The following is a 13,136-nucleotide window of genomic DNA, read 5'->3' on the forward strand; positions in this document are numbered from 1 at the left end:
GGATAAAACCGTGCGGATAAATGAGTAAATGTAAATGTAATTTAAAGGAGTGGATATCTGTGGTAAACTATTCTGACAATGATTTACTCCATTTGCTTGTTGCTTACAGCTCTACTACATATTTATAATTTGCACCTGTACTTTCTACTCAACAGAAGATGCACAGATGCTTAAGTTAGTCAACTGCAAAGAGGGTATTTTTGATTAACCCCCCTCAGTATTTAGGATTCGCTGAGCTTTGCAGATGTTGTCCCGCATGTTGGAATTGCTTGTGTAAAGTTTAGTTGCAAAACTCCTGAATGAATTAGCATTTAAAAGCTAGTTGTTTTTGAATTTGTTTAACTGAACATGAGCTTTTGACTTCAATGTCAGTTTTCTGTTTTCTTTTTCTCTCTGTTCATCTGTATCTGTTTCTGAGAAGGTGGAAGAATGTCCCGGGAGATGTTTTATATCCCACAGAGCTCCTGTGGTGGAAACTGTTCATCTGACAGTGGTAGGCTAACTGTCAGTATTTTGTAGTTATTTTCCTAAATGGAAAAAAATTGGCTGGTTTATCTGATACTTTTAGATACTCGCTTTAAAAACTCCATTTGCTGGAGGGCAAACGTGAAGCGCTCAATCCTGTAAACACTTTCAGTGCTGAGATACCTTCCAGGCTTAGGGTCTTCTGATCTCACTTAAGTGCAGTGGAAATTGAGTGGAATTGGAACAGATGCATGCAATGCATACTAAAGATGCTCAGAAAGTTTGCCCTTATCCGTCAGAATGAACCTGAATTAATGATTTGAGAATCTGCCGTGAAGAGGCCTGAACTTGACACAGATGTTTGTGGGAGTCGAAGATAAGAGACCTGAGGCTGATGGGAAAGATCCCAACATAAAGCGGTTGATGTTTCGAAAGCTGTGAAACTTTGATGAATCACTGTGAAACATAAAAAATGTATTACTCACAGACGTGCCAAACTGCATGACAGTTCGATTGGTAGAGTGTTTACCTTGATTCTTTTCTGCCAAACATTTAGCCTACGTCTTCGTTGGATTTGTAAGTGCATTCAAAGCATTTTCTATCACTTCTCATCTTTTATTTCATGCTAACTGTGATTTTTTTGGTGTAATAGGTAACTACGATGGTCCATTTGATATTCAGAGACGGATGGGGACCATATTAATAGCCAGACCTCTAGATGCTGAGATACAGTCACTATACAACATGACGGTACAGGTGACAGATGGGAAAAACACAGCTAGTACACAGGTAGGTGTATTCGTATGCAGACCTCTTGGAAACTTTTCCTAACAGATGTTACAAGTCTGCTAACTTTGCCAGAAACACAAATATTCCTGGCAGATGTGGTTGAAATATCCAAGAGAGAGACGTCTATAGGATTTTAAGCAGCGTGCCATGTTTTATCTAATTTTATCAATAGAAGTTTGCTGTGTGAAAGAGATATCTTTATAATATTCACTGAAAATGTCTTCAGATAGGCCAGGGGCTGCTGAGTATTAAAGTGTCCCAGAAACCTACATTGAATTGTCACTCTAGCATGTGCATTTTCTGTTTCTTATTTAAGCTGTTTTGACATAAGAGCCTATTGCAACAGTGTAGGTTACTCATGTATTTGTTTAACTAAGATTGAATGTCTCTTGGAAAATTCAAAAATGACTCAGTCTGCTGTATCTACAGATTTACATAAAAGTTTTGGACAGCAATGACAACAGTCCCATTTTCTCTGAGCGTACATATGAAGTCTCTGTGTCTGAGGATACGCCAGCCGACACTGAGATCTTGCGCGTCCGGGCCAGGGACAAGGATGAAAGGGCAAAGTTGAGCTATTCTATCCATGGCAGCGTTGATCCGGCAAGCATGCGGTTGTTTAAGATCAATCCTGGTACTGGTGTCATGTACATAGCAGATCGACTGGACTATGAGATCCGCTCTCAGCACATCCTTACGGTTATGGTGAGAAACACCATACATTTAAAAATAACTAAAAATATATTAAAATGTTCACAAATTATTTTTTATATGGCTCAAAATTATAAGCTTTATATTTGTTTCCAGATATTTTGATCAGTGTGGACTCTTGAACTCCACTGTAATTTTACTGTATGATATGATATGATATGATATGTACTTTTACTGTATGATATGATAATCATAAATATAGCCCAGCATACCAGATTTTAAGTTTTAACAATTTACATTTTTAACTGTTCCTTTCTGTCTGCTGTCTCTTTTTTTTGTTTTACTTTTTCCTCTTTTTACTTGTTTCCTCACAAATCTTTTCCATGCAAAATCTTAGTTTTTCTCCTCAGGTCTGTTGCCCTGTCTCTCCTCCTCTTTTTTAGGTGAAAGATCAAGAATTTCCCTATTATAGAGACCTGGCACGGATTATTGTGACCTTGGAGGATGCCAATGACCAGCCTCCTTTTTTTACTCGCACTATTTATGAGAGTACAGTGTTTGAGTCTTCTCCTCCAGGAACGTCAGCTTTGCAGGTAGTCGCACTAGACAGAGACTCAGGGAGAAACGGGGAGATAGTTTACTCAATTGTTTCAGGTAAACATCATGTTCTCATCTCTTGAATTTATTAGACTCCCTGATAATATTTCCATTGTTCAGCTGTTTTGTGTAAAACTGATTGTCTGTTCCACAGAGTGTGATGCATTAGCTCATTCTTTTAACCTGTCATGAATCTTAAGATTTATCTTTGATGTATCCTTTACCCGACATGCACTTTTCATCATGAACTGACAGACACATCTCATTTTTTCACAGGAAACACTGGTGGCATATTTGGAGTAGATCCATTATCTGGTTTAATTTCAGTAGCCAGAGAGCTGGACCTTACAACTGTGGGTTTTTATACCCTTACTGTGATAGCCACCGATGGAGGTACTCCGGCATTAAGTAGCACAACTACAGCTAAGATCGCCATATCTCTGTCTGATTTCTCCAGTCCAAAGTTTGCCCAGCAGGAATACCAGGCTGAGATCACAGAGAATGTGGCTATTGGGACTTTTGTCATATTGGTCTGTGCAATTAGCCAAACCACACTGATTTATGACATTATACAAGGAAATGATCAAAGGAGGTTTAAAATAAACCGTTACACAGGTGTCATCACAACACAAAGGAATTTTGACTTTGAGATGACCTCGTCATATATGCTAGTGATCCAGGCTGTAAACATGGCTGGGATTGCCTCCAGTGTCACTGTCTGCATCCAAGTGGTTGATGAAAATGATAATCCTCCAGTTTTTCAGGAGCTCACATATACAGGGACCATCAGTGAGGCAGCTCCCATCAATAGTGTGGTGATAAGTGAGGATGGAAAGCCCCTGGTAATTGAAGCCACAGATGCTGACAAGAATCACAATGCCCTCCTGGTCTTCCAGATTGTGGAGGACACAGCTAAATTGTTCTTTACTGTGGACTCAGGAACAGGCTCCGTCAGAACTATAGCTAAACTGGACTATGAAAAATTCAGTGCTTTTTATTTTTCTGTTAATGTGAGAGACAGTGGCAGGCCTCAGCTAACAGCAGAGAAGCCAGCCAAGGTCCTAATCAGGGTTGTGAACATCAATGACTCTCCCCCTCAGTTCTCACAAGAAGCTTATGACACCGTTTTGCTTCTTCCAACGTACGTTGGGGTTGAGGTTCTGAGAGTAGAAGCCACTGATCCAGACATGACCACTGATCTGATGTATTCCTTGGCTGATAGCAACTTGGAGCACTTTGAAATGGATTCATCAGCAGGCATACTTACAGTCAAAAACAATAAACTCTCCAAAGACCGTTATCGTTTCAGTGTCAAGGTGTCAGATGGGCGGTACTTTTGCACAGCACTCGTGACTGTGTTAGTAAAAGAGGCAATGGACAGTGGCCTCCTCTTCAGTCAAACCACATACTCCTCTTCTGTACTGGAGAACAGTGTGAACATTACCACCGTGAGCATTGTAAATGCTGTAGGAAACCGCTTAAATGAACCACTAAAGTACACGCTTTTGAATGCAGGGACACGCTTTACAATTCGTCCCACATCAGGAGTCATTCAAACCACAGGAGTCCCTTTCGATCGAGAACAACAGGAACTGTATGAGCTGGTGGTTGAGGCGAGTAGAGAATACGACCAGCTGCGAGTTGCTAGAGTAACCATCAGAGTAGAAGTTGAGGATGTTAACGACAATGCCCCTGAGTTTCTAGGCCTTCCATATTATGCGGCTGTGCAGGTTGATGCAGAACCTGGCTCATCCGTCTTCCAGGTGTCTGCGACAGATTTGGACAAAGGGATAAATGGAGCTATATATTACGAGCTTAAGGAAGACCATCCACATTTTGAGATAAATAAGCTCACTGGGGAGCTTAGTCTTAAAAGGGCCTTTGATGCAGACTTGTCCAATGTTGAATATCCACTGGTTGTCCTTGCACGTGATGCAGGCTACCCTTCCCTCTTCACTGTTGTCGAGCTTCCAGTTACAGTTGTGAACAGGGCCATGCCTGTTTTTGACAAGTCATTTTATGGCATATCAGTTAGAGAGGATATTGCAGTGTCAACTCCCATATTATGCATAAATGCCACCAGCCCAGAGGGCCAAAACATTATGTATACTATTGTAGAAGGGGATCCTTCTTTCCAATTTGACATTGGCTTTGACAATGGTATGATTAGTGTCATATATCCTTTAGACTATGAAACCACTCCCTACTACAGGCTAACCATCAGGTCTACAGACACTCTCACTGGAGCCAGATCTGAAGTAGATGTGGATATAGTTGTAGTGGATGTAAATGACAATGCCCCTGCATTTCGTAATGCATCATACACCACCACTTTGCCAGAAAATTCAATGATCGGGTATAGCGTGATACAGCTTTGGGCGACCGACAAGGATTCTGAAAGAAACAGTGTGATTAGCTATCAAATCCTCTCTGATGGATTTAACAGCACAGACTACTTCCACATTGACAGCACTAGTGGACTCGTGTTAACAACACGTCTTCTGGACTATGAACTTACACAGAGCTTTAGCTTTATCGTTAGGGCAACAGACAACGGTTTCCCATTACAGAGCAGTGAGGTCACGGTCACCGTCTTAGTGAGTGATGTGAATGACAACCCACCATCCTTCAGCCAGCCACTTTACGAAGCTTTTGTGAGTGAACTGGCTCCCAGAGGGCACATTGTGACATGTGTCCAAGCTTCTGATGCAGACAGCTCAGATGCCGAGAGTTTGAGGTACAGCATACTCTCTGGAGATGAAAAAATGAACTTTATAATAGACTCTCAGACAGGTGTCATTTACTTGTCCAGTCAGCGCAGACAAGGGATGCAGCCAGCATACAACCTCAATGTGTCTGTATCAGATGGGGTCTTCACCAACACTGCACAGGTGAACATTCGAGTCATGGGGGCCAATCTTTACAGCCCTGTCTTTAGTCAAAGGTTCTACTTGGCGGAGGTTCGTGAGAATGCCCCAGCAGGTACCAAAGTCATTCAGGTGCGTGCCACAGATGAGGACTCAGGGATGTTTGGTCAGGTCATGTATTCTTTTATCAATGACCTTGGAAAGACTCAGTTTTACATTGGAGCTGATGGCCTGATAACTACAGCTCAGAAGCTCGACAGAGAAAACCCAATAAACAGAGACATTTTGCTAACTGTTATGGCGCTCGATGGTGGGGGAAGAGCATCCTTCTGCACTGTTAGGGTAATTCTTGCTGACGAAAATGATAATGCACCACGTTTCATGGCTATGGAGTATAGAGTTAGCATAAAGGCTAATGTGCCAATGGGATCACTGGTGACTCAAATCCAGGCTCAGGACCCAGATTCTGGGGATAATGGCAGAGTTAGTTACTCGCTGTACAGTGAGGCAAGGCTTCCTCTTGTGGATGTGTTGGAGATTGAGCCTGACAGTGGTTGGATGGTCACAAAGGGAAGCATGGCACATTTAAGAGGAACAGTTCTCTCCTTTTTTGTCAAAGCTACTGATGGAGGTGTTCCAGCCAAACATTCCCTTGTGTCTGCATTTATTCATGTCTTACCACCTGATGCAAATGTGCCCTCCTTCACCCAACCCCAGTACTCCTACACTGTCCCAGAGGACACACCTGTTGGGACAGTCTTGGGATCAGTGTACTTAAGTCCTGGCCAGACAGCTTTCTTTTCTGTGGTGAATGGAGAGACTGGGGAGAGTAACCAGGGTGGGACGTTTTTAGTTGAGAGAGAAACTGGACTTCTAAGGATTGTAAACCCCCTTGATTATGAACTCATCAACATTTACCGTTTCAAAGTTGCAGCCACCATGAGACAGGCACTGGTTGAGTCCATGTCTGTAGTGGATGTAGAAGTCAAGGTGCTGGATGTGAATGACAACAAACCGTTATTCGAAACCAATGCTTATGTGGCCATGGTTATGGAAGGTATGCCTAGGGGTACACGGGTAATCCAGGTACGAGCACTTGACCCTGATTGGGGATCTAACGGACAGGTTAATTACAGCCTTGGACCAACCCTAAACCAAGAACCGGACAAAGCTAGTAGATCTAAATCTGCCCCTCGTGCCATGTTTGTTATTGACAGCAAGACTGGATGGATCACCACTCTTGATGACCTGGATCATGAGATGTGCCCATCTTACACCTTCAACGTGGTGGCATCTGATCTAGGAGAGGGTGTCTCACATTCCTCCACAGCTCTAGTGACCGTTGCAATTGCAGACGTTAATGACAACCCCCCTACCTTCGAGAGAGAGTACTACAGAGGTGCTGTGCTTGAGAGCGACCCTCTGGGAGAAGTGGTTTCAGTGCTGAGCACTCGTGACGGGGACAGCTCTGATCAGAATCGGCTTGTCAGCTTCCATATTACAGGTGCGTATTAAAGTAGGCCACTGGAGGATGATTTATGGCTCACGGAGGCTCTCCGGGAAAGATAATCACATTGAAAGGGTTTAATTTAATGAACTAAGTGTGCAAAAGCTATATGAGTAAAGAGCCATCTGCTTTATGTGTCACATTACTTTGTTTAAAGCTCATCTGGGAATGTGAACAGATTGTTAGAATTAAGCTCAGTTTATTGTTTCCAATAACTTGAGATAAAATATATATCCTCTCCAAAAGTGTCCCTAAGTGTTCTGGTCCACTTAACATGCTCTTGGAGTTATTTTGATGTGTGTAAGCGCATTTTAATTTGATGTGTTCAATACAGTTTTGAAATACATGCAGTTTGTTTTAACAATAGCACCTTACAGCATATAAACATTGTAATGTGCTTCTGGAAATGATGGTTTGGTCTTTGTGCAGGCCATCACAGAGATACACAAATCTATCTAGCTCATTTATCTCAATTCTGTTGCCATCTTTTTGACTCAGGAGGAAACCCCAAGGGGGTATTTGCGCTGGCTCCCGTTCAGGGGGAGTGGAAGGTCTTGGTGAAGCGGCCTTTGGATAGAGAGGAGCAGGATCGATACCTGCTCAATATCACAGCCAGCGACGGCCTGTTTGTAACCCGCATAGGCGTGGAGGTCACTGTCATGGATGCCAATGACAACAGCCCCATCTGCAATCAGGTCTGAGCAATTGATTTAGGCTGGTATTTGTCATCTTATACAGGCCAAGTTAACAACTAACATGTTTAATGCATGCATACTGATGTACGTTAATGAAGTTTTGGTATGGAAAAGTATTAAGAATTCAATACACTATTTGAATACATTTTTATCATTATTTTTTAGGCGCAATATGAGGCCTCATTTCCAGAAGATGTGCCTGTTAATACTGCTATTCTCTCGGTTGGAGCAACAGACTTGGACAGTGGTGTTAATGCAGAAATTCAGTATTCTCTGTTTGGCATTGGTGTTGAAGATTTTTACATGGATGCAAATACTGGTATTTCTGTACAAACTCCTTTTGACGTGCTTTTATACTTTTGACACATTTAATTTTTTCAATTTCTCAAGTCTTGAATGAATACACTACATGATTTTCTTGGAAAAAACACTAATACAATAGACTGCCACATAATTACAAATTGCAACAATACAACACGGTTCATATTTAATCTAGCCACTTAATCTGTACACATACAAAATCTGTAAGTAATACAAACACTTTTAAGAATACTTAATAAAATTCAAACTGCAAATATGAATGGCTTTTGGTACAAAGGTAACTTTAATACTTCTAAGCCTTCTACCAGTAGGCATTGTCTCAGAGTGCAAGGGGTGCGTGTCATTATTCATCATGAAAATTCAGTTAGGCTCCGGAGTGGCACACCAGTAATTTCATAGCAAATTCGAACTGTATTTTGGAGGTGATTCTTATTTTTAATAGAAATAGTTGCAAACCACCATAAAAATGAAAAACTTAAAATTATCTCAATAAAAGTATTATAAAATACACACAAAATAGATTTTTGTATTCCAAAAGAATTTTGTTTCCTCAGGGCAAATATTCTTTGGTGAACCCTCTTGATAATAGCCTCCGTATTCTGCTGAAACTTTAAAGTTGTGTCAAAAATGGTACCAAGGTATTTGTACTCTTCTACTCTATCGACCTCTCTGTCCTGAATAAGTAGTGTTTGCACTATTGGAGCATTTTTTTTCTGAAATCAATAACCATCTTTTTTGTTTTTGTAATATTAGTCTCAGCTATGCTTTGTTGCACCTTGTAATAAACTTAAGAATTGCATGGCTGTTGTCACGTTTTGAGCTTGATAGCAAGGATAGAAAAACTGTATTATCAGTACATTGAACAACATAATAGTTGATCCATAAAACCAGGCCATGACTAGCGCTGAACTCATATACTTTACAAATGTTGGTGGAGAGTGTTTGGAGTCGACAGACAGATCTTACCTAGATTTCATATGACAGATTATGATTCTTTAATATCTGAAGGTATCAAACAAGTTTGATATTTTGAGCTGATTAGAGAGTATATGCCTGAGTTTGTTGTGTTTGGAGGGATTTGCAAGTATGTAGTGTATAGAAGTGTATGATCCTTGCTTTAGTTTATGATGCTCATTTTTTCCCCTGTAACCATGTGTTGGAAAAGTTGTCTAGTGAATTCCAGCCTTTAATTTATTTTAATAAATTGACTATTTTTTTAGGTTTCAGATCTTTACAAGTTTGCCTGTTATCCCAGATTGACAGAAAAGTTGAAAGTATCTTTAGATAGATGACAGAAATTTAGTAATTAATTTAATGACGTCATAAGTCTTGATTGAATGAAACATTTATGACAGATAAATATTTAGCACGATCGTCTGTCACTTACAATATCTTTTACTTCATCTGATTGAAGTTTTTACTTAATGTAGCTCTGGCCCATGGTTCTGAAATCCATCCTGTGAGTCTTTGCACTTTTCTTATATCTGTCTGTTTTGTTGCCAGGTGAACTGAAGACAGCCTCTTTATTGGACCGTGAGAAAACTGCAGGTTATAAGCTGATAGCACAGGCTACAGATGGAGGAGGGCTGTTCTGTCGCTCTGAAATTTCTCTGACCATTCTGGATGTTAATGATAATGCACCGTCATTTGCCTTCACACGGTTCATGGCGAGTGTATATGAAAATGCGGCACCCAAGGCCTTGCTCACGCGCCTTCGGGCTAATGATCCAGATGAAGGTAAGTATTTCACATGTGTAACATTTAGGTTCAACTTTATATGAGTGTATAAGAGGTTCTGTGACTGATGCTGTTTTCCTCCACCACTTCATTTTAAATAGTCCTGCAATGTGATACTTTTTCCCTAATGATCCAAGTTGCTTTATGGATCATAAAACTGATGTATACTTTTTATTTTAGTAAAATTATAGTCCAAAAATATGCCTTCTCCCAGGTCTAAACAGGAAGATGGTGTACTCACTTGTTGACTCTGCTGGTGGCATGTTCTCCACTGACCCATTCTCCGGTGTGGTGATCCTGGAGAAGCCTCTGGACCGAGAGGTGCAAGATTCGTATCGGATCAGAATCAAGGCTACTGACCGAGCAGGGGGCGATGGCTCACTCTCCACCGAGCTGGACCTCACCATCATGGTTCTGGACGTGAACGACAACCCACCTTTGTTTCAAAAGCTAGATTACGCAGTCACAGTGCCTGAAGATGTAACAGTAGGAACAGAAGTCCTGCGAGTCTGTGCCACAAGTAGAGACATTGGAGTGAATGCAGAAATCTACTATAGATTCCTGTCCGGAAATGAGCTGGGGAAGTTTTCCATTGATGATTCAACAGGCAAGGCAGAGAGACGCACGTTTTCTGCATAAATAAAATCTATTTCTGGTCTAACAATATTTTGTTAGAGTTCTTCTGGGAGCTCACTTGTGATGAATACAGACAGAGGCTTATTGTCAGTTCATTTATCACTGCTTTTTCACGAAATCATTGAAACAAATGTAAGAAAGTCCACTGACTGTAGAAAAGACATTATGATCTGATAAATTGTGTCTGTTAAAACAGCACAATATAAGTGCAGCGAATGGGAAAATTAGTTATGAATGCTCCATGAAACTTTAATAACAGTGCTTAACATGCAGAAAACATGCGAGCGGTTATTGAGAGTTCTCTTTGTGTCTTAAAAAGATGTTGACAGTCCTTGGAATCCACATCATTTTTATAGATATATCACTTAATAGTTACATCACAAAAGCGTAAAGTGCTTTATACTTTAAAAGAATTAAGCTCTTAAAGGTGTAGCTGGGAAGTACTTTCTTTTGGATATTGTGCATGAACTAAATATTCAGGCTTTTATTGCGTCCCAAGGAGCCTTTGTTTTGCGAGTTATGTAACTGTGTTGTCTGTCATTTTCATATAAATTAATTGGCTTTACTCTGGCTCATGTCTCGCATGATTTCAGGCATCATTTCTGTGGCGGATGATCTTGACTATGAGCTCTGCAAGGATTTTTTCTTGAATGTCGAGGCCTTTGATGGTGGAACGCCTCCCTTGAGGGCCACGACAATAGTGACCATAGAGCTTCTGGACGTCAATGACAACTCGCCTTCATTCAGCGAGGACATCTACAATGTTCTGATCAGCGAGGACCTAGCCATCGGAGAAACGGTCACGAGGGTGAAGTTCTCTCATTAGCCGAGCCACTTCACTGGCATTTAATTAACCGCAGACATCATTTCAATTTCACAGCTAGCGTATAATTTAGCGTATTGCTCGCATAAATCCCCTTAATGAACTTACATTAGTTATTCATTTGTACTGTGTACTTGAGCTGTTATATTATTTACAGTAGGAGGGTGTAATTTGCTTCATGATCTGTATAAATTCACGGAGTTTTAGCCTCTTTGCTTTGAAATATATGCTAGAGTTTATACGTTTGTTATCTGTTTGTTATGTGCAGCTGTTTGCAGAAGACCTGGACAGTCAGATCAATGGGCGAATCACTTATTCCATTCTGAAAGGGGACCGTGAAAATCAGTTTTGGATCGACCCTGTCACCGGGCTTCTGCAAGTTAACAAGGCACTGGACAGAGAGACGGTTAGTCCTTGGAATGAGCTCGGTTTTTGACTTTGGCTAATGAATCTTGACATCCTTGCGCCGTGGCTCTTCTAGACACTCTCCTGAGATATCGCATGATTTTGGCCAATTATCTTTAAATCAGCCGTAAATTCTTTAATTAGGCAGTGTGGGCTGAAATTTAGGCTTTTGAGTGACTGTGGGTGAGCGAACAGTCCTGTTCTTTAAAAAAAAAAGACATTTATCGAGAGTTGAGTCATTCTGAACTGTTTTTGCCTGACATTTATCCTCCTGTCTCGGTTGCTTAAGGTCTCCAGCTATTCATTGTCTGTGCAAGCGTTTGACAGCGGGTCACCTGCCAAGTCAACCACTGTGAATGTCAATATCGAGATTGCTGATGTGAATGACAACCCACCGGTCTTCTCTCCCGCTAATGCTTCAGCTGTTATTCAGGTGTGAGAGACCGTTTTAACTCATTTGTTTGCAACAATAGACATTGTTACATACTCGTATGCAGTTACTGTTTCTTGTGCTTAGAGTTAGGGGTTTCAGTGAACCCTGAACCAGGAATTAATTATATTTTGAATACATCATACTAATATATCACAACATATAATGGTTATCATCAAGAATGTGTCATTAGATTAGATATAATCTACATGATCGTTAGGGCGGTTTTTTAATAATAGCATCTATGATCTAAACTTCGAAAGCAAAACTGGTTTTTATAATAATAAAGTTTATTATTATTGTTTTTGTGAATGAGTTTAAACTGCCTGTTTTGGTTCCATCAGTTCAGAACTTGAAATATTCGAAGTGTGACATTTTAATTGTATTTAAATGCTTTAGTAAAATGTATACTGCCATTTGGGGTTGGTAAGATTTCTGAAATTAGTAACATTTGGCCAAAGAAGGATTTATTTATCAATAATACAGAAAAAAATAAAATTAAAAAATAATAATACTCGGAAATATTATTACAGTTTAAAATAACTTTTTTATTAAAAAAAAATCTAATTTATAATTTATTCCTGTGATTCCAAAGCTGCATTTTTGCTGCAGTCTTAAATGTCACATGATCCTTTAGAAATCAATATCATATTTTGATTTGATGCTCAAGAAGTATTTCTTATCATCAATGTTGAAACAGATGTGCTGCTTAGTTTTTTTTTTTGTTGTTGTTTGTTTTTGTGGAAACCATGATTTTTTCATTATGCTTTGATAAATAGAAAGTTTTAAAAAACAGCATTTATTTTGAAATAGAAATCTTTTTAAATTATTTATTATTATTTTATTTTTTATAGTGTAAATGTTTCTTTTATAACTTTTTTTATCAGTTTAATGCACCCTTGAATAAAAGGTTGAAAATAAGTGCACTCTTTTAAAAAAAATCACCCTTTCAAGACATTTTGGTGCAAATTCATAAATATTGAGATTAAGAGAGAAAAAATATGGAAATACAGTTCCCCTACTTGTAAGTATTACATTTCGGCACATAACTCATCTCCCTATGGAAATGAATTGTACTGCTTGTTGAGGAGAGGTGTTCTGTGACTTATGATCTACCCCTGCTGGATGATAAAGTGTCTCAAATATCTCATAGACTTACTCTAAATGAAGTACTTGTGTATATATATATATATATATATATATATATATATAT

The 13,136-nt window shown here is 39.7% G+C and overlaps 1 pseudogene; it reads left to right on the forward strand.

The window, feature by feature from the left end:
- The window catches only part of LOC113109865 (protocadherin Fat 3-like), a 57,990-nt pseudogene that overhangs the window by 25,742 nt on the left and 19,112 nt on the right, over positions 1-13,136 (forward strand).

The sequence above is a fragment of the Carassius auratus genome, chromosome 10, assembly GCF_003368295.1.
Source record: "Carassius auratus strain Wakin chromosome 10, ASM336829v1, whole genome shotgun sequence".
NCBI classification, from domain to species: Eukaryota; Metazoa; Chordata; class Actinopteri; order Cypriniformes; family Cyprinidae; genus Carassius; species Carassius auratus.